We start from the raw sequence: 25,543 nt of genomic DNA on the forward strand, positions 1-25,543 counted from the left end.
AGTATCACCATCCAGCCAATGGCTGCATTCAGTAATTTGAGACTTGTCCTTTAGATGTCATGCCCCCCTCAGTTCCCATATCCTCTTGATGATTTACCTCCTACACATTTCATGGACCATGTCTACTTTTCTCTCTTCCCAGAGCCACCACCCTAATCTTAACTACCATCACCTGCCACCTCCCCTCTTACCAGTCTCTTTTAGATGCTTTGCCTCCTTCAACTTCAAATCACCAACTTACTTGAATATGTACATGAGTAAAATTATTCTAAGACAACCAAAAAAAAAAAAAAAAAAAGGAGAGAAGCAGGTAATGTTATCCCATGGCAATTTATTCTCCACTCTACACCCAGAATCTATACAAACAGTCCATGTGGCTCCCCTTCTTCAGATGCTTCAGTGACTTCCTTCCCATTGGCCCTGGATAATGCTGGGAATCTCATGATGGCCCTTTATGAATCGTCTGACTTGGCTACCTACTCCAATCACTCTCCCCATCATTTTCCCTCTTGCCCTTCACAACCGACCTTCTACCAGTTTTTTGAATGTGCCAAACTCATGCGAACTCAGGACATCCACATGAGCTATTTCCACTCACTAGAATGCCCACCTCCCATCCACACATCCTTCAGGTCTCAGCTTAAATGTCTTGTGTTCTGGAAGGCTTTCCTCAAGTACCTCCCAACCCACCCAGCCGTATACAAGGTTAGGTGTCCCTATGTTTTATGTTCTGTTTAGCATTCTGTACTTCTCCTTCATAACACTTATTACAACTATAATTAGTTAATCATTGGGGTATATGCTTAATGTGTGTACCTTCTATCTGGTCTGTTAACCACTGAATCCCTTAAGACTAGCACAGTATTTTCCAAATGCTTAAAATTGTGATCCACAATAAAAAATAAAGTTTACTTCATAACCAATACACACAGATAGATACATAATTAGAAAAAAAGTTTCATAAATAGTATTACCCCTTTCTTTTTTTTTTTTCTTTTTTTTTTTTTTTTTGTTTTTTTGAGACAGTGTATCACTCTGTCACCCAGGTTGGAGTGCAGTGGCCCGATCTCTGCTCACTGCAAGTTCCGCCTCCCAGGTTCACGCCATTCTCCTGCCTCAGCCTCCCGAGTAGCTGGGATTACAGGCGCCCATCACCACGCCCAGCTAATTTTTTGTATTTTTAGTAGAGACAAGGTTTCACCATGTTAGCCAGGATGGTCTTGATCTCCTGACATGGTGATCCGCCTGCCTCAGCCTCCCAAAGTGCTGGGATTACAGGCGTGAGCCACCACGCCCGGCCAGTATTACCCTTTCTAGATGCAACTCACTTGATATTTTCTGTTCTATTTTAATATGTTAGATACAACCCACTTTATTGATTTTATAGCCTACTAACAGACTCAAATCTCATTTTAAGTAATCACCTTTCTAATGCAACACTTAGCAGAGAGAAGTTTCTCAGTAATTGTTTGTAGAATAAAGTAATAGAAAATTCACATTTATCAGCCACTATCTAAACCGGTTTATTTTTACAAAGTAAAGGCAAGCCCTGCCATCCTGGGTACAGTTAGCTCTCTTGATTAGACTGATGAGATCAAGGTCATAAATTTGATCTCATTCTGATGGATTGGTTTCTCTGTCCCAGGGCCACAGACTTTCTCTCTAAGTAGCCCTCAGAAAAAGAAAGGCTGATTTGTTGTTTTTATTTTTATTCCTGATCAGTGTATTTCTATCCTTGTAACAAAATGGTATAAAAAACAAAAGCAATAAAAATAGAAAACAATAACCTAATAATTCATTATTAACAAATTCATTACTACCACTGGCTGTTAGGAGTAATATATGAATTGTCCTACGGAAATCATCAGATTTTGGGTTAATGCAATTGTAGTCCTGCCCTGTTGAATGCCTGGATCCATCAAATAAGCAACTGACATATTTTTAATAACTGGTTACAATAGACTGAATGTTTGTGTTCCTCCTAAAATTAGTATGTTGAAACCCTAACCCCCAGTGTGATGATATTTGGAAATGGGTCCTTTTGGAAGTAATTATGGTTAGAGTAGGTCATGAGGCTAGGTCCCTCATGATAGGATTAATGCCCTTATTTTTAAAAAGGAGAAGACATGAGATCTCTCTTTCTGCATGCATGCACCAACGAAGGCCATGTAAGGACATAACCAAAAAGAGGGTCCTGCTGGCACCCTGATTTTGGATTTCCAGCCTCCAGAACTATGAAAAACAAGTGTTGTTGTTGAAGCTGCCCATTGTATGGTTTTCTTTTGTTTTATTTTTAGATGAAGTCTCGCTCTGTTGCCCAGGCTGGAGTGCAGCGGCACGATCTCGGCTCACTGCGATCTCCACCTCCCGGGTTCAAGTGATTCCCCTGCCTCTGCCTCCCAAGTAGCTGAGACCACAGGTGCGCACCACCATGCCCAGCTAATTTTTTTGTATTTTAGTAGGGATGGGGTTTCGCCATGTTGGCCAGGATGGTCTCAATCTCCTTACCTTGTGATTCACTCACCTCAGCCTCCCAAAGTGCTGGGATTACAGGCATGAGCCACCACACCCAGCCTTGTATGGTATTTTATTATAGTAACCTGAATGGACTGAGACACTAGTTAATATCGTTCCTTTTACCTGTTCTGTTTTGGTGTTTCCATCAGATACCTAAAAATCCTAGCTTTCCTTTCTTCATCTCCATTTATCACCATATAAGCACCTATCACAAAAAACGATAAAGGAAACCCTCCCAAAACTGTCCATCTTACAATATCAACAATTCTTTATTGGACCAGGCAAACTCAAAGAATTCCCCACTCAATTGGGAACCATGCAACCCCAGACTGAGCTTTCACTAGGAGACTATCAGGGCTACTTTGTGAGGGAATCCCTTCCCAAGAAGGAAATAGAGGGATGTGTCCCTCATTCAGCTATCTAGCTGGGTGGGGCATAAATGATTTCTCTAGGTCTAACATCAGGGGAGCAATTCTGGGGTAAAACAATTGTTCCTGGGGTGTTTTTGTTAAACCCTATCATCCATTGCTATGGGAAAATGGTAAATCATTTCATGTTTGAGAACTGAAATAATTCCATGTTTGAGAACTAAAAACTGTAAGTAGAACTAGCATTCCAACAGTATCTTTTATCTATTCTCTTACGTATTCATAGAACTGCTTAATTGATGGATCTTCCTTTGCATCTATATTATAGAAGGATTGCTTGTTTTGTGCTTTTCTACAGACAAAAATGCTCTCTTAATAGTTGGTTCCTAGAAAATTAGACTCCTTTTACTAGAACTAAAGGCAAGTAGGGGTATCCTCTAATTCTAGTTTTGGAATGTGTGGTTTCCAAGCTCTTAAACCAAAATTTACTCAAAAGTAGGAAGGTTTTGGTTCTTCTTCCTTTTTTAAAAGTGGGCTTTATTACCCTTAGGGATTTCTTCTGTAGACTAGAGCTCTTACCAGAGAACTCAGAGTATAAAGTTTGTATTTCTGAAAGTACCATTTATCTATTTTTCAAGAAACTCAGTTACCACTGAGATTTCAGGCAATGAACAATAGCATCAGCTATCATATAACCCCAGTATGTAGCTGATTATTGTGCTTCTCACACAGTGGCCCCCTCTTAAAATCTAAATGAGCAGCTTGTATACAAAGAAGTATGCTTTCCCCAACCTGATCTGGCCTAAATCTATCACTTTGTTATATAAATGCTTTGTGTATTTTCTGTTTGTAAGCCAGCATTTATCTACATACTTGACCTAAAACTCTACACTTTACTCCATGTAATATAGTGATATAAAAAGTGTAAAACAAAGAAATATTCTCCTAAATTACCTTAGCCATAATATCATTTTGGCATAGTAAAAAACAAAGGAACTAACATAAAGAAAAGCTTAGGTACCCAATTGCAGTGAGTTTTTACTTTTTAAATATATCATATAAGTCAATAAAATATCTTCAAAATAATATTTACCCCAATATTTTTACAACATTTATTTTAATTTTGTAAACAAATAACAAAGATAGTTTTAGTAGATTATATCTGGGCTGTAGTGACCCAATTATCTGGTCAAAGGGCTGCATGGATGCAAGAGACAGGGTGAGTTAAAGTTTAACTCCCAGGAATTGTAAACCAAACCTAAACCCACTGAACCTTTGGAGTTTGATATGACGATTAGAGCATAACCCGAGTGACACGTTGAATTCGCCATAATCAAGGAAACCTTTTCCGGGTGGGGATCTCTGAAATTACTCAGGTATGATCCATGTGTTTTGCTTTTTTCTATTTCAACTCTGTGAAACTGTGTATTGTGGTATCAGTGGGAATGCAGTGAAAACAGCTTTTACTCTCTTCTATTATTGAGCCTAATTCAAGGAATTATCTAGCTTGTTTTTAGACTAGTGAAACAACCAGAAAACAAAAGAATATATTGGAATTATTATATAATCTCAAAATGAGATAGCTGCCAGGATTTAATAAATTTTTGTAAACTTACCACGGAGGGTTCAAGAGTGGAGCCAATGTTGTGAGAAACTTATATAGCTCTAACCAGACAGCAGGGAGAGTTGTGGTTGAGTGCTTGTCCCAATCCTAGGACCCTGAGAAACAAAAATGTAATTAACAAAAGAAATAGTATTAACATCACCGGCAGATTTTGAGTTCTGTGTGTGGGTCATAATTCCTATCATGACTTCATATATTCAATTATCTCCAGAGCTACTACCACCATAAAAAAGCAAGCCTTGGTACAACTCTTGCGATTCCCCCTGCCATTATCTTGCTAACCAAAGGAATGTTTAAACTATTCACTTTTGATTATGACCAAAAAGATATTATGGAAAATGACTGGTTTTCAGCGTGTTAAATCTCAACCTTGGAATGGCTAATTATTATATTGTTTCCACAAATTGGGCAACTGTGCTGAGGTGGATATATTTTCACATATTTTTTGTGTACTCCAAAAACATTATAATGGTGTTTTATCTAAAGAAAGAAATCAATCTGGACATTTACCAAAAATATCCCATTTCTACCAGAAATCCCCTAAACTCTCTGACTTTTTGTCATTACCTATGTAAGTTCCAAGAAGAAAGGATTCCAAACTAAACGATTTTATTTACTATAGGACTTTTCAGATATGTATTGTATATCTCCAAGAAGATGAAGAACACAGCATTATTTGCACATTGTGCAGGATTAGTGTTTTGTAGATCGTATTTTGGCAAATTCAGCTCTAGTTATAATTTAGGAGCATCAAAAAATGTGTTGGTCTGCTCTGAAACTTTCTTTATAATGTGTGCTATGGAGCATGCAATGGAAGCACAGGTCTGGAAATGACAGTGATATCACTTATTTGTCAAAGCAGTAAGGTTTTGCCCTGCTAAATACAGAGAAAGAGACAAATGACTTATAAGGTTCATACTTTCTGGAATAACATTGACTCTGCCCATTTCAGACAACTCTTAACATTTTACTGTTCTATTTTACTATTTATCAATTTTAAGGGAAAAAAGAAGACAGCTGGCAAGGAAAAGAAATATTGTTGTGGGCAAACATTATAAAATGACATAATGGATATTAAAACACTATAAATACTTTGTTCTAATTTTCTACTGCACTAATGCCAAGGTGGTTTTATGTCATTTCAAATATCAACATTTCCTACACTATATTCAGTGGATGTTAATAAACGTGGCTCAAAGGAAAAGCGACTCCACTGTCAAGTAAGTTGAGGAAACAGTGTTAGAGAAGTTATAGCAGGTCTTGTTACCACATGAGTGTTTTGAGTAATAATGATAACAAGCATCTGTGAAGCACTATATTATCAGGTCTACTTCTAAGTTCTCTCCATGCATTATCTCATGTTATTCTTAGAACAACTCTATGGTGTGATACTATTATAACAGTTTATAAATGGGAAAATGGAGGCACAGACAAGTTACCTAACAGGCTCAGCTACTCAGTTATCAAGTGGCAGAGCCAGGCTCCTTTGTCTGGTAGTCTGATCCAGAGCCCAAGCATGTAACCATTATATCATACCCTCAAGCACTGGGGACTCATGACACATGCAAATATTGTCGTCTATCACAACTATCTAAGACAGTAGGCAATGTTTTGTTTCCTGGGCTTAATTTACAACAGAACATCTTCTTTCAGGAACATCTATCAATATCTCTCAAAATTGGCATTTCTCAGAATACAGAACAAGAAAGACCAAATTGCTTTTATAGCCCATGTCCAGCATTCAGAACAATCAGAATCAATTGAAATCATCACAATTGAAAAATCTAAAGGACTTTAGAGTCTAGTCTTCTTCCACCAAATAGGACTATGCCTATCTGAGAAACTTTTAAAATTAATTACAGAAAGAACACTAGGCTTTTTGCCTCGACACAGCTAAGTGGAAACGCCTATGGTAAAACTCCCTAGGTTTGTGATCTTGGGCATATTGTTTGACTCTGCCGAATCTCAGATTCCTCAAATGTGAAATGGGGGTAAGATCTGACCCACAGTATTTTGTGAAGGTTAAATTAGATGATAAAGCAAAGGAGTGAAATATGGTCCCCGGTACTTGGTACCTAAGAATTCAGCAAAAACCCCACTTCCCTTTTCATTTTCCTATTTGTAACAACCTCCAGAAAAATTTTCTAAAATTGCCCAAGTATACCTATTAGGCCTTGTTTTTCAAAACAATACTAATAAAGTTGGAATCATAAACTGTACATAAAAAATTTTGATTAATCACAAATAGTAGCACTATTCCATTTATTCAGAGAAAGACAGTCTGTAAATTTTTTTAGTATTAAAGCACACACACAGGGTATATTTTTATTTTAGAGATTATTGCTGAAGAAAACTCTTAGTTATAAAACCCCAACACCTTTTCACCCAAACCCATGGGACACCCTGACACAGTGCATGCTCATTTCATCATGGAGGCAGTCGATGTTAAAAATCTGTTTCAGTAACTGTCTTTTAAAAATTGTCATCCCTTAGAAAGCTGAGTAGTACTGTGGGTACTATTGCACAATGGTTTTCATTACCTTATGTGTCTCTAAAATGACTCAATAAGTTCAAACAAGACAGTATTGATCGACAGAGGATAAACACCATTTTATCTTATTCACAGAAACAGTAACCAGGCTCCTGCAAAGTGCAGCTCTCACAATCCAACTGCCCCCAGGAAAAGCATCTGGAAAAGGAGCAGCACCCTTGCGGTGACATTCTGTATTAGAAATCTGTATCCCATCTGCTCCTTGGCCTGATCCTGTAAAATCTGGAGAGTTATTAACAAATGTTTGCTGCTGATTCAACCAGGAAAGCTAGTTCATCATTTCATTTCATCAAATCTACTCCAACTAGGTTATCAGTTTTTTGTTGTTGTTGATGGTTTGTTTGTATGAGATGGAGTATCGTTCTGTTGCCTAGGCTGGAGTGGTGGTGCAATCTCAGCTCATCACAACCTCCACCTCCTGGGTTCAAGTGATTCTTGTGCCTCAGCCTCCCGAGTAGCTGGGATTACAGGCGCGCGCCACCATGTCAGGCTAACTTTTGTATTTTTAGTAGAGACGGGGTTTCATTGTGTTGGCTAGGCTGGTCTCGAACTCCTGACTTCATGATCTGCCTGCCTCGGCCTGACAAAGTGCCGGGATTACAGGGATGAGCCACCGTGCCCGGTCTAGGTTATCAGTTTTAATGACCACTTAGAATTTTTAATTTAATAAACTAAAATTTTGTATTGAATATTTTTGATTGATGCAATCCAAAAATTAAAACATGTCCTTTTGTAAAAAATTATTGTCCTGACTAAAATATGCTGGTATCTTGAGAGCTCTAATTTGATTTCTTTTAAACATATGTAAGCTAAGATTTTTATCCTATATAGATTTGTATGTGGAGTTTTATGCATATATGTATTAACAATCACATGGAGAACATTTTCCAAGTTTGTTTATTCAATGGGAATTGGTCCCTGGTAATATTAAGAGAGAAATACTAATAAGGATGTAAGATAAATCCTTCTGACTTGTGCAGTTAGGTGCAATGCTCTGCTCCAGATGTAATATGACTAAAGAGAATTAGCACATGACAATTTAGGCAGACAGAATGTCTAAGTGAGCAGATCGGTTTGTAATTCTATAAAATCCCACCTGCAGTAGTGATGTAGTGATGCCTCCCCTTCCTCCAGCAATTAAAAAATAATCATTGTTTTAGGATGCCCAATTGATTTAAAAATCACTAGGTTTAAGTAGTAGAACTAACTGCAATATCTTATTTCCATAGGATATTCTAGTTTATAAAGCTTTTCATATACAAGAACTTATGTAGATTTTTAATGGCAAATTTCTTATAGTTGATGTCAGTTCAGTATGCCTAGTTTCTTCAAGGTAACTGTGTCAATATTCACCATTCCAATTGATTAACTGAAAGATGCTCCCACCTATCGTTTATAAGCCCAACTCTGTTTATGTAACACAATGATGTCCAACTTCACTGGACATTAACTAATGTATCTATCAATTAAGAGGCTAGATGAGGCTGGGCGCAGTGGCTCACGCCTGTAATTCGAACACTATGGGAGGCCGAGGCGGGCGGATCACCTGAGGTCAGGAGTTCAAGACCAGTCTGGTTAACATGGCGAAACCCCATCTCCAGAAAAATACAAAAATTAGCCAGGCATGGTGGTGGGTACCTGTAATCCCAGCTACCCAGGAGGCTGAGGCGGGAGAATCACTTGAACCCAGGAGGCGGAGGTGGCAGTAAGCTGAGATCGCACCATTGCACTCCAGCCTAGGCGACAGAGTGAGACTCCACCTAAAAAAAAAAAAAAAAAAAAAAAAGAGTCTAAATGCAAACAGTGAAGAGAGCACATAAAGGTCCATGTGGAAGGTGAGAGAAGAACCACCCCCATATGGGACCTAGAAGAAAACAGCCCTAAAAAGATGTAATTATAACTCAGTCCAGATGCTGTGACTAACACAGTGAAAGATATAAAGGAACAGAGGTTTATAAAATCTCCTACCTGCCTGGCAGGGGACTGGCAAAGCATTGTGCACAAACGAAATTTTTTATTTCTATTGATTTTAGTATTCTTCTATCCAGCTCTTCTATTGGAATTCTGCTTAGTGCTTATCTTTTCATCTGGGGCCTTCAGCATGAACTAAATTTTACTTTAAATTATTAGATGTAATTAAACTCTAATGCCTCTGATTATTTGCAATGGAAGTCAGAAATCAAAGTCGGGTTCCATGGGGGGAAAACTGCGTTGGCACATATAGATGTTCATCTCAGGAATCCTCTTTCTAACCTTCTTTTCTGAAGATCCCTAACAGTTCCTTGCCATTCATGTACTTACTACCAACTAATTATAATTGGCACCCTATGATGATGATAACAATGATGTTAATAAAAGCTCTTACATCCTCTTACATCCTGCCACATGCCAGGCACATAGGTTAACTCATTTAATCCTCCATCACTCTATGGAATGGGCACTATTGCTAAGCCATTTTTCCAATAAAGCAGCTACAGCTTAGGGACACAGAGAAACTTGCCCCAGGTCACACCACTAGTAAGTGGTGCAGGAGTGAGTCCAGGCAGTCTGGCACAGGCCACCCTGTGAACAAAGGACAAATGGAACACTGGGAAGCATCAAGGCTTAGAACTGAAGAAAACTTTTGAGATTCTTTATTTGACAGAGAAAAGCAAGTTGGGTTCCCCAACTTGGGTTTTTGTTAGAATGAGAACCCAAGAGCAGAACCTGAACCCTCAGTGGATACTTTTCCATTATACCACTTCCCACTGTACAGCATTTCTAATTCAGCCTGATTCTCTGTGAAAATTCTGAGAGATGAATTAATAGAATCCCTATAGTTAAAGAGGAATACTCCCTTCCCTCCAAGTCTCACCTTCCTTGCTGTGCCCAGACTCATGGACTGACGTAGCCAGAGACTCAGTTAAAGGAGACCCATTTTGTGACTTGGAGAGACTGACAGGCCCACATCACAGAGAAAATACATGCAGACACAGACATGGATATGGTTTAGCTTTTTGTCCCCACCCAAATCTCATCTTGAATTGTAATCCTTAGGCCTGAAGGAAAGAATCTGGTGGGAAGTGATAGGATTATGGGGGTGGTTTCCCCCATGCTGTTTTCATGATAATGAGGGAATTCTCATGATATCTGGTGGTTTTATAAGTGTTTGACTTTTCCTTCTGTACACACTACTTCTCTCTCCTGCTGTCACGTAAGAAGGCCCAAACTTGCTTCCCCTTTGCCTTCTGCCATGATTGTGAGTTTCCTGAGGCCTCCCCAGCCATGCAGAACTGTGAGTCAATTAAACCTCTTTCTTTATAAATTACCCAGTCTCAGGTATTTCTTTATAGCAGTATGAGAACAGACTAATACAGGCACCATGAACATGGTGACAGGATAAACCATGGAGGCATTGATAAAAATACAAAGTAATTGTCGTGAATGACTTGGTTGCAATTACACTGAAATTCTGTTAGTGTCTGAAGAGGACATAGCACCTCCTACCTGGAGGACATACCCTTTTCCCCATGGAAAAAATAATTGGGCTGCTAGGTCTGTGTCTGCTAAGGGAGTCCCATATTTAAACTGACCTAATTCAGAACTTTAAATTGAGACTCAGATGCTCCCAAATAGCAGCTCCACCAACCTGAATAGAGTTACTCATTTAGAATAAGAGTTTGTTTCCACAAGTTTTGTTAAAATACAAATTAGTTGGGATGAGGGGTGTGAGTGATAGGGACTAAAATCGCTTAACAGACTAGCCTGGCAAAGCCTTGTGGGAAGCAAGTTTTGATGATAGGGAAGAGAAGATGTCAAGAGCAGATGGTACAGGGAGGAAGTGTCACAAGTAACTTGGGGGTGATATAAGGGACTTGAGTAGCAGGTATTTGTCTGATCTTTAAGGAATAATTAACTTATTAAAGAATTTTGTTAGTAAAGTCATTTGAGTATCACACTTGCAAGATACTAATTCATCCATGTCTAGTTTTCTCATTATATCACAGATATTTAACACGTGCATTAACTTGAATTGACATCATGCAGGAAATGCCATTATATGGACCCTTAAGATATTTTAAGAGAAAAACCTATAATGCCTGGAAACTCTTAGTTTTCTCTGACATTTAAAAACAAGCCGTAAAATCAAATCCTTTCTATAATAATTTAGTAACTCAGAATTGCAAAGGATTTCCTAAAGCCCAATGATCCAAAGCTCTGACCTGTGGTGTTGGCATAGCAGAGTGGGAGACAAATTATATGTTAAAGCAGAAGGCTCTGGATCTGGAATGCTTAGATACAAATTCTGGCTCTACCACTTGCTACAATTTAACTCTAGGCAAATTACTGAACTCTGTGACTATTTCGTCTTCTGTAAAGTCAGGGTTGTTTCAATAATTAGATCAGAAATTATAAAGTGCTTAGAATAATACCAAGCAAGTGTGCATAAACTTAGGCAATTTAGCAATAACTCTCATCATATTTCTGTGTTGATTACAAAATGCTTTACTAGAGGAAAATAGATGAGAAAGAGGCCACCAGGTAAAAATGTACAGTACTTTTTAGAGTAGAATGAGGTGGCTTAGAAATTAACTCTATCCCCATCACTAGCTTGCAGTGGAAATTTGAAACAGTCTCTCCCTGATTTTCTTGCAGTTTTTTTTTCTTTTTTTCTTTTTGAGACGGAGTCTCACTCTGTCACCCAGGCTGGAGCGTAGTAGCACAATCTCGGCTCACTGCAACCTCTGCTTCCCGGGTTCAAACGATTCTCCTGCCTCAGCCTCCTGAGTAACTGGGACTACAAGCGTGTGCCACCACGCCTGGCTAATTTTTTGCATTTTTAGTAGAGACAGGGTTTCACCTTGTTAGCCAGGATGGTCTCGATCTCCTGACCTCATGATCCTCCTGCCTCAGCCTCCCAAAGTGCTGGGATTACAGGCGTGAGCCATGGCGCCCAGCCCTCTTTCAGTTTTTTCTAAGACAGAGACACTACCTATCACAGACAGGATCTTCTAAATCAGTACAGAATGATTTGAAGGAACCTGGGTAATTATCAGAGGAAGCAAAAGAGAAATAGAGATCCTCACACCAGAATGCAAATCTCTAAGACTTTATTATTTTCATCATTATGAAAGAAAAGATCAGTACTCAAAGCCACTTATGATGATGCATGTAAATTAGCATAAAATCAAATATAATATGGCTTTTAAAATAGAAACATAAGGCTATCTTTCCTTACAAGTGTCAGATTGCTTCTGTGCCACTGTAACACAGAGCTTTAGATGGATTTTTTAAAGCTTCACTCAGAGATCAAATATACTCCATTAGTCAGTGATTGGCAGACTTGGTGAAAATCGAGTTTTCAACTTAAATTTCTCCAAATTGGTCTGAGGAAACCAGATGCAGCAACTAAGTTCAGAAGGTCAGAGTCTCAATGAGGTTAAAAAGAGAGGGAGAAACATAACACTAGAAGTATGAATGAATGAAATAGAGCACACACGGCTCATCAGGTCTCTATAATATGCCACGCAAATAATTGGTACCAGGACTATTGAATAATCAACTGCTTTTAAGCTGAAGAATATCTACATTGTATGCCATGATTACCACTTTACCAATTCAAAAGACAACTTAAAAATTAAACATATATACAAAGACATTCTGCTTTTCTCATTAGGCCATGTCATTCCATAATTTCTATAATCTGCCAACTCTCTTTCCCAGGAATCTTCTAGAAGTCAGGCATTTTGGGAATAGTTGAGTATCATAACTGAATAAAGATAGCACAACAGTCACCTGTAGTAGTCTGATCTTACAGGTACTAGAACAATAACAGCACAAAAACAGAGTTATGTGTATGTATTAGTGTTCTCTAGAAAAAACATAGTATATGTATATATAGGCAATACATTTATAAATGCATAAAACATACAAATATAAATTTATGTAAATATGCATATAAATATGTAAGTCTACACATATAAATACAAATAAAGAGATTTATACTATGGGATTGGCTCATGCAATTACAGAAGCAGAAGTCCCAAGATTTGCAGTAAGCAAGCTGGAGATTTGGGGGCGCCCATGCATAGTTCCAGCCCAAGTCCATAGACTTGAGACCCAGAAAAGCCAATGGTATAAGTTCCAGTCCAGAAGCCATCAGGTTAGAGATGAAAGAAGAGCCAATATTTTAAATCCGAAGATCAGGAAAGGCCAATGTCCCTGCTCTGTCATGCAGGCCGAGCTCCGTCTTATTCAGCTTTTATGTTTTATTCAGGTCTTCAATTGATTGGATGAGGCCCACTCAAATTGCATCTGCTGTTAAAATTTTCCAAGATCTTTTTGGGGTTAAAAACCTATCATTCATCTCTCAATCTTCAGTGTTGACAAGGACAGGGCGCTTATGAGTATTCCTGTTTCTGAGTTTCTGATAAGCTTGTCCAAGTTGAGCACAGGCTGGAAAATTTGTAAGACAGTATTGTAGTGAGAGCAATTGCAAAGGAAAGGGGTAGATACAAAGGTCTCTTGTGTGATGTTGTGCTGCAAACATTGACCTCTCAGAGTTTATTCACCCCTGTGTGTATATACATATTCATGTCTGCACATATGTGCTAGTACATTTATACGTCTATACATACACACAATCACATATACCCAAGATCTAATGGAATAGACATGAATTTGGCTTAGCCAGGGAAATTATAGAAAGAATAATGGGAATTCTAGGCATGTGGGAAATGGGAAACAAGGACAAAGGCGCCTAGGTAAAATAAAAAGCAACTGGTGTGCCTAGGAGACCTGATGGACTTGAGCACGGAATAGCTCCAGACTTATATTGAAAGAAAATCAGGAAAGTCAAGTTAGGCCAGGTCATGGCAGGCACTGAATGTCAGGTTAAGGGGCAGAACTGTTTCTTTCTAGTTAGTGATGGGTCCAGTGAAGGATTTGGGGCAGGAGAATACTAGAAGGAATATTTTAGGGAGATTGATCTTCCAGTGGTGTGCAGAACAGATATGCCATGCCTAGAGGGTAGTAAGCAGTGACATTTCTTTCACTCTACACTTTAGCTGAGCTCAGGTTAAGTCCAGTAATGGAAGATGGGGTGGGAAATAGAGCTAGGAGTGTAGAGAGGGCAACAGGTAAGGATACATATGTACCAAAAGCAGAAAACAAGTTAAGATCCAGGCTTCATGAGGTGCCTATATTGAAGATTGCTCTGGATAAAGAGACTGTTAGGACTTCAGAGTTAGAATTCATAGCAATTCACAGAACTGCTCAGGCTCTTCATTATTCACCTGACTCAACTTTCCTACATCTGCTCCTTTCTCCTAAGAGATTTCCTTGCTCTCTGTCCTTTCTCTACCCCACAGCTTTTGCTTCCTTTCCATAGATAGAACCACACAACAAGTACCAGCTTTATGCATGCAGTGGTCATATAAATATCTTATTGGTGAGTCCTCATCAAAACTGAGTTGAAACAAACCATTTGAGCCAGAATCTAGTAAGAGTCAGATTTTTAAAGGTACTTCAAGGATTTTATTTTTAAAACTAACAACTAGGAAAACATTTACTCGTTAGAAATGATGAAACCGTAGACAAAACAATTATTAGAGAAAATTTTGAATTATTCTTTTCTCCTGCTATCTAATGTCTACCTTTCTCATGTAGTCTTTTTCTTTTTAATTAGATTTTTTATGTGAGTATATGGCCCATGTATTTGGCAGGTGGAATAAATTCAATTATTCTCAATTGTTTCGTTTGACCTGTAACATGTGTAAGTTAGAGCTTCAGTCAGCTGTTCTAGATGCAACTGCATATGGTTATCACCTGAGAAGCTTTAAAATCTATCATTTCCTGGGCCTCATTCCAAATCAGCTGAATCAGGATCCTTCCGGCGGGGTAGGATGATGCCTAAGCACAGGTGATTCTACCATGAGTCCAGGCAGGGAGTCTGGTTTTTGTGCACAGCTTCTGTATGTCATGGCTATTGGCACCTGGCTCTGCTACGGCGGTTCTTAAGTGATCTTTTAATGCCAATTAGGAGTATGTTTTAATAGTGGCACAATATTTTAAGAATAAGGCTTTAAAGAAAGTTATTGCAAGTAACAGTTAAGGGATTTACTCAAACTGGACACAACCTCTGTTGGAGCAGATTACAGTGAAGTTTTGAGGGCATGGGATGAAAAAGAGGAAGGAGAGATTTAATGGAGCGAATATTATTTGCTAAAATTTAAGAACGTTTGCAGTTAAATCTCATACTATTTCGACAAGATGTGCACAGGTGCATAGGTGAATGCTTCCTCTTCTGGTATTTCCTTGTGTAATTTATAGTTCAAGCTAAATCCTAGGGATTTAAAGTGCTTCTCATTGGTATATAAAGGGCTTTTTTAACAAATGGAGAAATGTCTTTCGAAACAGATAAAGTGTACTTTTATAAAATCCACTTAATGAGAATATGCTAAAAAGGAAGATGTGTTTCTATTGGATCATAAATTATACAATTTTAAACAGATTTTTATATGAAAGTAAGTTGTTCCAACTATTTGAAATTACTTTTTCCTCAAACAAGACAAAAAAGATTTCTAGATGTCAGGATTGTTTTGCAAAAATGATGATCTGATGATCTGTGGGCCAGATGAATATGCTTAACTTTCCTAAGAGTTAAGGTAACATTTTTCCTTTAATGAGCTTGTATCTGATTTCTGATTTGATGTAGTTTTTTAAAAATTGAGAAAATATGCCTCCTCTACCCCTTGCATGTCTTAATGCCCTGATTTAATACCGATGTGTGTACGTATGTGCATATACACAGATATATACATATATACACAAATATATTAAAATTATAATAAAATAATCATTTGTTCATTATATATCTGCTTGTTCTTTTTCTCTGATAAACTCTAAGACAGTGGTTCCTATGGTATTTTTTCTCTGATATAGTTTTTCTTTTCTCTATAGATATTTTCATTACAGTGCAATTTTTCCAGTGTCTTCGGTTTTGCTATTTTAAGTTACTCTACTTAGGACTTAGAATGATTCCAAATAGGATGGTATATAGATTTTAAACCTCAACAAACAGTAATCAAACATCAGCTAGCCCTACACATCCTTGCAAAAATAACTATTTAGAAAGTTGTATCAGCATTACTCCTCTACAACATTTAATATCTTGCCTTAAAATTTCAATATACATGTCAGATGGATTCAGAAACTTCTTTAGCCATGGGTGTCACCAAAAGTGCAGGAAAGAGAACAAAAAATTAAAGAATAAAACAGAAAAAGGGAAGAAAGAAAAATGAATTATATGGTCATTTGAGGATGGAGAGTGAGAAGACCCTACTCATTCCCTGTGTGTAGCTGTGTGTAACACAACTGCACATAGTTGTGTTGGTTGTCTTGAGAAGCACTTGGGGCTTTGATTACCTCCATTGCAACCTCATGAGATATTTGGTCTATAGATAATTTCTTCTTCTCTTGCTATCTACAATCCAGAAGAACTAAAGATCAGTGGAAAGAAGAATCAACACTTTAAAGAATTTAAATGGCTGGGCGAGGTGGCTCACACCTATAATCCCAGCATTTTGGGAGGCCAAGGTGAGTGGATCACTGGAGGTCAGGAGTTCGAGACCAGCCTGGCCAAAATGGCAAAACCCTGTCTCTACTAAAAACACAAAAATTAGCCAGGCATAGTGGCACGCATCTGTAATCCCAGCTACTCGGGAGGCTGAGGCAGGAGAATTTCTTGAACCCAGGAGGAGAAAGTTGCAGTGAGCTGAGATCACCCCACCACACTCCAGCCTGGGTGATAGAACAAGATTCTGTCTCAAAAAAAAAAAAGGAACTTAAATATAAGAATAAAAGTAAGCATGAAAGCTGAGGCTGATCTTGCCAAATGATACATCACTTGGTAAACCATGAAGGTGCCACACTTGCCAAGGAGTAACATTTCAATGAGATATGACTCTGCATAGCAGACAGCTGGGTCCATTTGGACCATATCCACAGGGGATCAATCCTTGATGTGTCCGAGTGAAGCATCAGACAATCCACCCACACCACTCCTCAAAGGAGCTATTACAAATAGCTCACTTTCATTCCAGCAAAGAGGCTAAGTTACCATAATGCTTCAGATGCTCCCGACCATGTGTCCCTATGGAAGAGAATGGGGACCACAGCATCGCCCTCATCGGCTCATTATGGTGTCCTGTGTTCTTCACAGCAACACTTTAAGGAAGGCAGGGTAGATATAATCTCCACACCCCCTGCCTAATTTTTTTTAAGATGAGGAAACTGGAAAGAAGGAAAATTAGTAATTAGGAACACAATCTCAACCTCCAGGCTACCTAAATTCAAATCATCTGTCTGCCATTTATTACCAGTGTAACCTTCAGCACTTTAGACTCTCTCTACCTTGATTTATTACCTGTATCATAGGAATAATAATAGCTACACCACTGAGCTTTTATGAGGATTAAATGAATTATGTTTAAATTTTCAGAACATAGCATGTGTGTTCAGTAAATGTTAGTTATGTTTATTATTCTTATTTAAAATATTTTTAAATATTGCCACATAATAGGCAAAAAAATGTTATCTTGGTTTTTTGTTTGAATTTGCCTTTTCCTGATCACTAAAGATTACCATTTTTAAATCATAAGTTTATAAGCTATTTTGATTTCTTTTCTTTAAATTGACTGTTCATTTCCTTTGCTCATTTGTCCACTGATTTGTGTCTATTATTTAAAAGTAATCTGTATATTACAGATAATATTTCTCTATCTATTATATAAATAACAATTATTCTCTTCCAGTCTGTGGACTCTTTTTAACTTCATTTATTTTGCCATTACAGAAGTTTATAATATTTTTGTAGTCAAATCTGCTAGTCTTTTCATTTATGGTTCTTAATATGCTTGGTTTAGAAGACCTTCTGTACCATGAGATTATAAAAACATTCTACTATATTTTCTTCTGGAAGTTACACAATGTTTTTAAAGGTTATTTCTTTATTCCATTTAGAATGCTGGCATGTTATGAGGTGATATGCCCACTTTATTTTTTTTCTCAAATTGTTTATGATCCCCCTATGAATTTGAAATAGCACCTATTGGTGAATTCCAGTATAAACAAAACTATGGGTCCAGAGTGTTTATTTTACTCCATTAATCTGGTTCTCTATTTCTACGCTTGTTTTAATCTTAACTGTTAATTAGGGTAGTTCCAAATCATTATACACTTTCAATATATGTTGTGGCATTTATTGCACATTGTTCCTGCCAGGTGAACTGTGAAATCAATTTGTCAAATTTCAGAATAATTTCATTGGACTTTAAATTAGAATTGCATTAAAGTAATAATTTGGGAAAAACTGATATTTTTACATCAGCAAAACTTCCATTTACTAAGGCCTTTAAATCTTTCAGTCAAATTTTATCATTTTTTTATATAGGTTTTAAACTTTTCTCATTAAGTTTATTCATATTTTATGTTTTCATTCTATTGTTTAGACCTTGTTATACTTCACTTGTTATTTCTATTAAATACAGAACATTTATTTTATAATTTTCCTTGTAGTAATCTTTCATTAGTTTCAATAGTATTATATAGTTGATTTACTTGTTTTTAATGAGAATAAATGATTGTGGTGTTTCATACTAAGTATAATGTTTGTTTCATGTTTCTGAGAGATGCTTTTTATCAATTTAAGGATGTTTTGTTCTATTGCTAACTTATGAAGATTTTTTTTAAACCAATAGTGGGTATTAACTTTCATTAAGTGCCATTTTTAGATTTACTGTGATGATCACGTGTTTTCTCTTTATCAATGAAATGAATTAAACTTCGAGAATCCCTAATGTTTAATAAACTTTATATTTTTGTAGTGATCCCATCTTGTTCATTGTATATTATTATTTTGGATGCTTTTCCATATATAGTCCATATCTATACTCCTATGATACTGGTCTAGTGTTCTACTTTGTAGTATATTTTTCTCTATCAGATATGATGAGTTTGTAGATAATTTAAGAAGTTTTCTATTGTTTTCTACTCTTCAAAAGGCTTTATATGGCAAAGGAATAATTTGCTTTTAAAGTGATTTATAAAACTTACCTAATAAAACAATCTGGATCTGGTGTTATTTGGGAGGAAAACATTGAATGTTTTCAATATAGATTATGATTACTAGTTTATTCAAATTTTTAACTTATCCTTGAGATTAAAAATTCACACTTTTCTAAGGTTTTGTCCACTGCATGTATATTTTTCAAATTACTGATAAAAGTATTCTCTTTTTTAAAAGTCTATGAATCTTTGGTTATATCCAATTTTTCTCTTGTTTTGAAAATTTATTTTCTCCTTTTTACCTTGTCAGGATTGCCAGCTGGAGGCTAATTTACTACAATCAGCTGTTATATACATTTATCAAGTCTACAGATTTGTTTTATTAATTCTACTTTTATCTTTGATTCCTTCCAATTTCTTTTTGTCCATTTCATTCTGTTCCTAGCTTCTTTAGTTGAATGCTTATTTTCAGTGTTTATTGTGTTGTAATTAATAATAAACAGACTATAGTTTACAAAAATCTACTGTACATTTCAAAATAGCTAGAGAGAATGATCTGAATGTTTTTAGCATAAAGAAGAGACAAATGTTTAAAGTGACAGATATCCCAATTATACTTCTTTAAGCTTTACAAATTATATAAATGGATTAAATTATCACATGTACCCTCAAAATATGTTAAATCCATTATGTATTAATTAAAAAGGAAAAACAAGAATAGAAACTTGACCGCATCTTCATGAAAAATATGACATTTTCATTAACATCCATTTATTAACATAATTTTAACTTTTGTATTTTATATTATGAGCAAGAGCTATATATCATAGGAAGCTAAAAATAGTTAAATAAGCAAGAACGAAGAAAACAAAAATAATTTGTTAATCCACTCACCCAGAGATAACCAATTAGCCTTGTGTAATCAAAGCATTTTTGAATATAAAAATTAATACAAATGAAATCAGACCATACATTCTGTTTTGTAACCTGCCTTTTCTACTTTATTATATTTCACAAATATCTGTCCAAATTATTATATATTCTTCTAGAACATTGATTTGATTAGCTGTTCTGTATCACTGCTTATTCAAATATTTCTTTATCATTAGATATCTCAGTTGTGCCTAGCTTCCATAACAATACTAATATATTCTATGAGAGGTGACAAACATAAACAGTCTTAGGACCTTAACGACTTTTCTACTGGGTAGCAAAAACAAAGATAAATGAAATAACTGGATCCATTATTAAGGCAATATAAAACAGCTCAAGATAATGCATTCGAAATTGAATTTTTCTCTGCATTGGAGAAACAGGAGGAGAATAACCAATGAGAAAATCACAGGTCATGGCTAAGATGAGTTAAACAAAGCAGCAAATAAAGAATAAGAATAGAATATTTCTACAGCACCTTCTATATGCCAGGTACTATGTTAGGCACTCTCACATTCATTACCTTATTTATTTCATGCTTAAAAAAACCTTCAAGTTAGGTATCAGTATTCTTATCCTTTTTTAGACTAGAAAACTAGACCTCATTTAGCATTAGGTATATCTCCTAAAGCTATCCCTCCCCCCTCCGCCACCCCACAACAGTCCCCAGAGTGTGATGTTCCCCTTCCTGTGTCCATGTGTTCTCATTGTTCAATTCCCACCTACCTAATGCTAAATGACGAGTTAATGGGTGCAGCACACCAGCATGGCACATGTATACATATGTAACTAACCTGCACATTGTGCACATGTACCCTAAAACTTAAAGTATAATAATAATAAAATAAAATAAAATAAAATAAAATAAAATAAAAAGAAAACTAGACCTCAGAAAAGTTAAAATCATGGTGGCAGAACCAAATTTTTTTTAATTTTTTTTTTAAGTTCGGGGTACAAGTGCAGATTTATTACATAGCTAAACTTGTGTCATGGGGGTTTGTTGTGCAGATTATTTCATCACCCAGGTGTTAAGCCTAGTACCCACTAGTTATTTTTCCTGTTCTTCTCCTTCCTCCCACCCTCCATCCTCTGAAAGGTGCCAGTGTGTGTTGTTTCCCTCTATGTGTCCATGTGTTCCCATCATTTAGCTCCCACTTATAAGTGAGAACATATGGTATTTGGTTTTCTGTTAACCTCCTCTGCAGCAGGTTCCACAATTTTAAAGATGCTTACATTTACGTTTCAGTTCTGTCCCTGTGTAAGTTTGCTACAGACAATTCAAGAACGGAACTGAAATTTCAGTGTAAGCTTGTTCTTCTTTAAAAATGTGGAAACCTACTACAGAGGAAAATTTTTGTCAATACTTATAAGTAAAATTAACATGTCCACTATGAACAACTCTTACATTTCTTTTCTTTCTTTAATTTAAGCCTTGTATTGGCTTAAATTGACAAGTTCCAAATTAATATATGATCTATTGCTAATGCCTGAAAAACATAGAGGAGGTTCTGATTAGTTTTTTTTCTAGTATTGTTTTAAAAAACTAAGATGTTGCATACTGGGACTTTGTGTGATATCTTCATGGCTATATTTTGAAATTTTATGTATACATATTCTCTATTAATTTTGCTATGGCTCATGATGCATGACCAAAATGCATGTTACCACATGAATTAACTTCCAAAATAGACTTAAGATCAATTGTAAATATTTTTCCAAGGTGGATATTAGAGCTTTGTATCAAGCAATGCAAAGCAATATTTACTTAACATCATCAGGCAAATATATAGACTTCAGTCATAAATCTTTCACCAACCATTTCAGTACTATCTAGAATTTCTTTCATGTAAAATTCCCAGGAGATACTCAAGGGCTGAAATTCATGCTAAAACCACTTGTACAACTTGCATGTTACATAAAAGTTATGTCCAGCCTACATCATGTAATGTCAAGGCACAAGTAAACATTGAGGAAAGACTGGGTTCAGTTTGGAGAGGTCCCAGAGGCAAGTGAAGCCATCATGGATTTGAAATGCACATGGAGCACCTCACTGTACAGGCCCCAGTGGCTTCTCACTCAATTACAAAAGAACACTTCTCTGCTTACCAAGTCAGAAACAGTCTTTGTCCCCATTCAGTTTCCTTATCCAATTTCTTCTGAAAAACCAAATCAAGATAGTAAACATACTATTAACAGGATGCCTTCATTTCCTAACTCTAAATTGTCTACCACGGTGCAGATATTAAATTAATATTTGCTGACCCTTTTGTTAAAGTCGAGGATAATTACTTTAATTTGTAACCAAAAAATCTTCTAACTTTAATTCTGTCTTTATCTTTTGTCTCCTTTCTGTTCTTCTCTGCCTGTGATTCACAATGACCATTTCTTTTGTTTGTATAAACTTAAGGGGTACAAGTGTAATTTTGTTATATGCCTAGATTGCAGAGTGGTCAAGACTTTTAGGGTATCCATCATCCAAATAATGTACATTGTAACCATTAAGGAATCCCTCATCATCTACCACCTTTTCACTTCATTACCCTTCCAAATGTCCATTGACTATCATTTCCCTCTCTACCTCCATGTGTACACATTATGTAGCTCCCATTTATGAATGAGAACAGATTTGTTTTTCTGTGTCTGACTTGTTTCACTTAAGAAAATAGCCTCCAGTTCCAACCAGGTTGCTGCAAAATATAAAATAAAAGAATTTCATTCTTTTTTATGGCTGAATAAAATTCTACTATATATATAATATTATATATAATTTTCTTTATCCAATTGTTGATGGATACTTAGGTTGATTCCATATCTTTGCCATTATGAATATTGCTGCTATAAACATATGAGTGCAGGTATGTTTTTGATATATTGATTTCTTTTCCTTTGGATAGATACCCAGTAGTGCACAACTACTATTTCTAGTTCTGTTTTTGCCAAGCTACGCTTTCATGACTCGTTAAATGTGTTTTTCTAGTATGCACTCCTCTTACCTTTGTCTTGTATCTTTCCCAATTTACCATTTGAAAGACTTTAAGGAAAAAAAACCAGGCCAGGCATGTTGGATCACGCCTGTAATCCCAGCACTCTAGGAGGCCGAGATGGGAAGACTACTTGAGCCCAGGAGTTCGAGACCAACCTGGGCAACATAGCTAGCCCCATCTCTATTTTCTTTTAAAAAATTATATATAACTCATTTTCCCTCTTTGTCTGTTTCCCTAGCTGCCAACTTATGGTCCACTAGGGCAGTAAGACCTTCTACCATTCTCATAACTTCAGACAAATCTAGATAACAAATCTCACTTAAAATCCTTGCTTAGTTTTCTTTCCGTGACTTGGTTCTTCATGTGGGATCAGTTTTTAGGTACAAGATAAATGTGTTTCCTCTTTCTAGCTCAGGGTTATAATCAAAGAGCAGGACATACTATCCAGCTAACAGGTCTAGATTTAGAAAAGTCAGAATGTACTACCCTGCCTGTGTCTCTCTTCCAACTTCCTTCTCATCTGTTTCCCTGCCAACTTCTCTGAAACTGGACCCACTGGCACCTGAGGCCAACAGGGTCAGGAACTGCAGCTCTAACTTTGCCCAATAGTGAACTATGGCAATTTCCATTGAGCAGCTGCAGCCAAGTGATGAGGTGAGCTATTCATTCCAATCCCTCTCTGCCTCTCAGGAAGGCAGAAGTCTTGAAACCCCAATAATTTCTAGATCTTTGTTTTCCTGGTCAAATAGGCACTGATGTTGCAAATATAAAACCAGAAAGAGATAGAAAAGTGTGTACAAATATCAACTTTATATTTTAATCACTCTGCACTCTGAATTTTTTTACTTGTCTCTCTCACAAGTATGATGACATATTCATAAATGCAGAGAAATCACAAAAATCAATTTCTTATATAAAACAAATTCATTCCAGGATAGAACTTTCAGGAAGTAACTGGAAAAAGAGAAATAATAAGTATTAGGACTTTCAATTCAGATTAAATTCAATTCTGATTGACTGCAAGTCTCTGTAATTTATAAAATTGCTGATCCAAAGTTTTGCATTTCTTCTATAAGTATCAATTAAGCACTTAGCATAATGTCAAGCTAAGCCTTCTGGGCAAACAAAGATGAGGTACAAGATAGTCCCTGTGCTCAGAAAGCTCACAGTTTAGTGAGAAAGCTAGACATGTAAGCCAATAAATACAGTCATGTGTGAAACAGTACAAGGATGTACAGGTTTTTTTGAGAGCACTGAGGAGCTGACACTTGAAGGTTACCTACAGAGGTTGTCAAAGAAAGAAAGCATCACAGAGCAAAGAAGATGTTAATCAAGTCTAGAAGGATCAGTAAGGCCAATGTGGCAAAGTTAGGAGGCATGGGAAGGAAAAGACATTCCAAGCAGAGAAACTGGAGGTGTAAGAAAGTATGGGAAGGCCAAGTGGCAGGGCATGTGAATGACACCGGAAGGGGAGTCTAGGATCTAGTCCTGAAGGGACAATGTGTTGTGCTAAGAACCTGGGACTTTATCCTTCCCACAGTTGGTTTTGAAATTCTGCCTCTTGGAGTTAGAGATTGGTAATTATAATAATTAAAATGATATAATAGCTAATATTTATTGGATGGTTATTAAATGCCATAAACCATTTTAAGTATTTTAAAGGTATATTCATTATTTAGCTCCCAATATTAATATTGAATCCTCAAAGAACCCTATGACGGAATTATTATCATCCTAATTGTATTTATTTTAGTAGTAGTAGTAGTAATAGCAGCAGCAGCAGCAGCAGCAGCAGTAGTAGTACTTTTGAGACACGGTCTCATTCTGTCACCCAGGCTGGAGTGCAGTGGCCTAATCGCAGCTCACTGTAGGCTCAACCTCCCAGGCTCAGGTGATCCACCTCCCAGGTAGTATGACTACAGGTGCATGCCACTACACCTGGCTAAATTTTTGTATTTTTTGTTGAGATGAGTTTTTGCCATGTCACCCAGGCTGGTCTGGAACTCCTGGGCCTCCCAAATTGCTGAGATTACAGGGATGAGCCACCGCACTCGGCCCCGTCGTAATTTTGTATGTAAAGAAACAGGCTCAGATAGCTTCCTCTAGGATGAAAGTGGAAGAAGAAAAGAGGGGACCTGCCGGGAGGATTGGCCAGGCACGGTGGCTCACTCTTGTAATCCCAGCACTTTCGGAGGCCGAGGCTGGCAGATCACCTGAGGTCAGGAGTTCGAGACCAGCCTGACCAACATGGAGAAACCCTATCTCTACTAAAAATACAAAATTAGCCAGGCGTGGTGGCGCATGCCTGTAATCCCAGCTTCTCAGGAGACTGAGGCAGGAGAATCGCTTGAACCTGGGATGCCGAGGTTGCGGTAAGCCGAGATCATGCCATTGCACTCCAGCCTGGGCAACAAGAGCAAAACTCCATCTCAAAAAAAAGTAGAGAAAAGAGGGGACCATTTTTACATAGCAGGTTTGGTGGTGAGGATACATTTGAACCAAGTGTTCCATTGCTAATAAA

The 25,543-nt window shown here is 37.0% G+C and overlaps 1 protein-coding gene across 5 annotated transcripts in view; it reads left to right on the forward strand.

Annotated features, from left to right (window-relative positions):
• Window positions 1-4,185: 4,185 nt before the first annotated feature.
• Window positions 4,186-25,543, forward strand: part of A1CF (APOBEC1 complementation factor) — a 79,319-nt gene continuing 57,961 nt past the window's right edge. For all 5 annotated transcript variants that reach the window (XM_054436444.1, XM_054436445.1, XM_054436446.1 and 2 more), the window contains exon 1: window positions 4,186-4,261. The gene's annotated coding sequence lies outside the window, so the exon portion shown is untranslated. The remainder of the gene's footprint in view (window positions 4,262-25,543) is intronic.

This window comes from Pongo pygmaeus, chromosome 8, assembly GCF_028885625.2.
Source record: "Pongo pygmaeus isolate AG05252 chromosome 8, NHGRI_mPonPyg2-v2.0_pri, whole genome shotgun sequence".
In the NCBI taxonomy this organism is placed as follows: domain Eukaryota; kingdom Metazoa; phylum Chordata; class Mammalia; order Primates; family Hominidae; genus Pongo; species Pongo pygmaeus.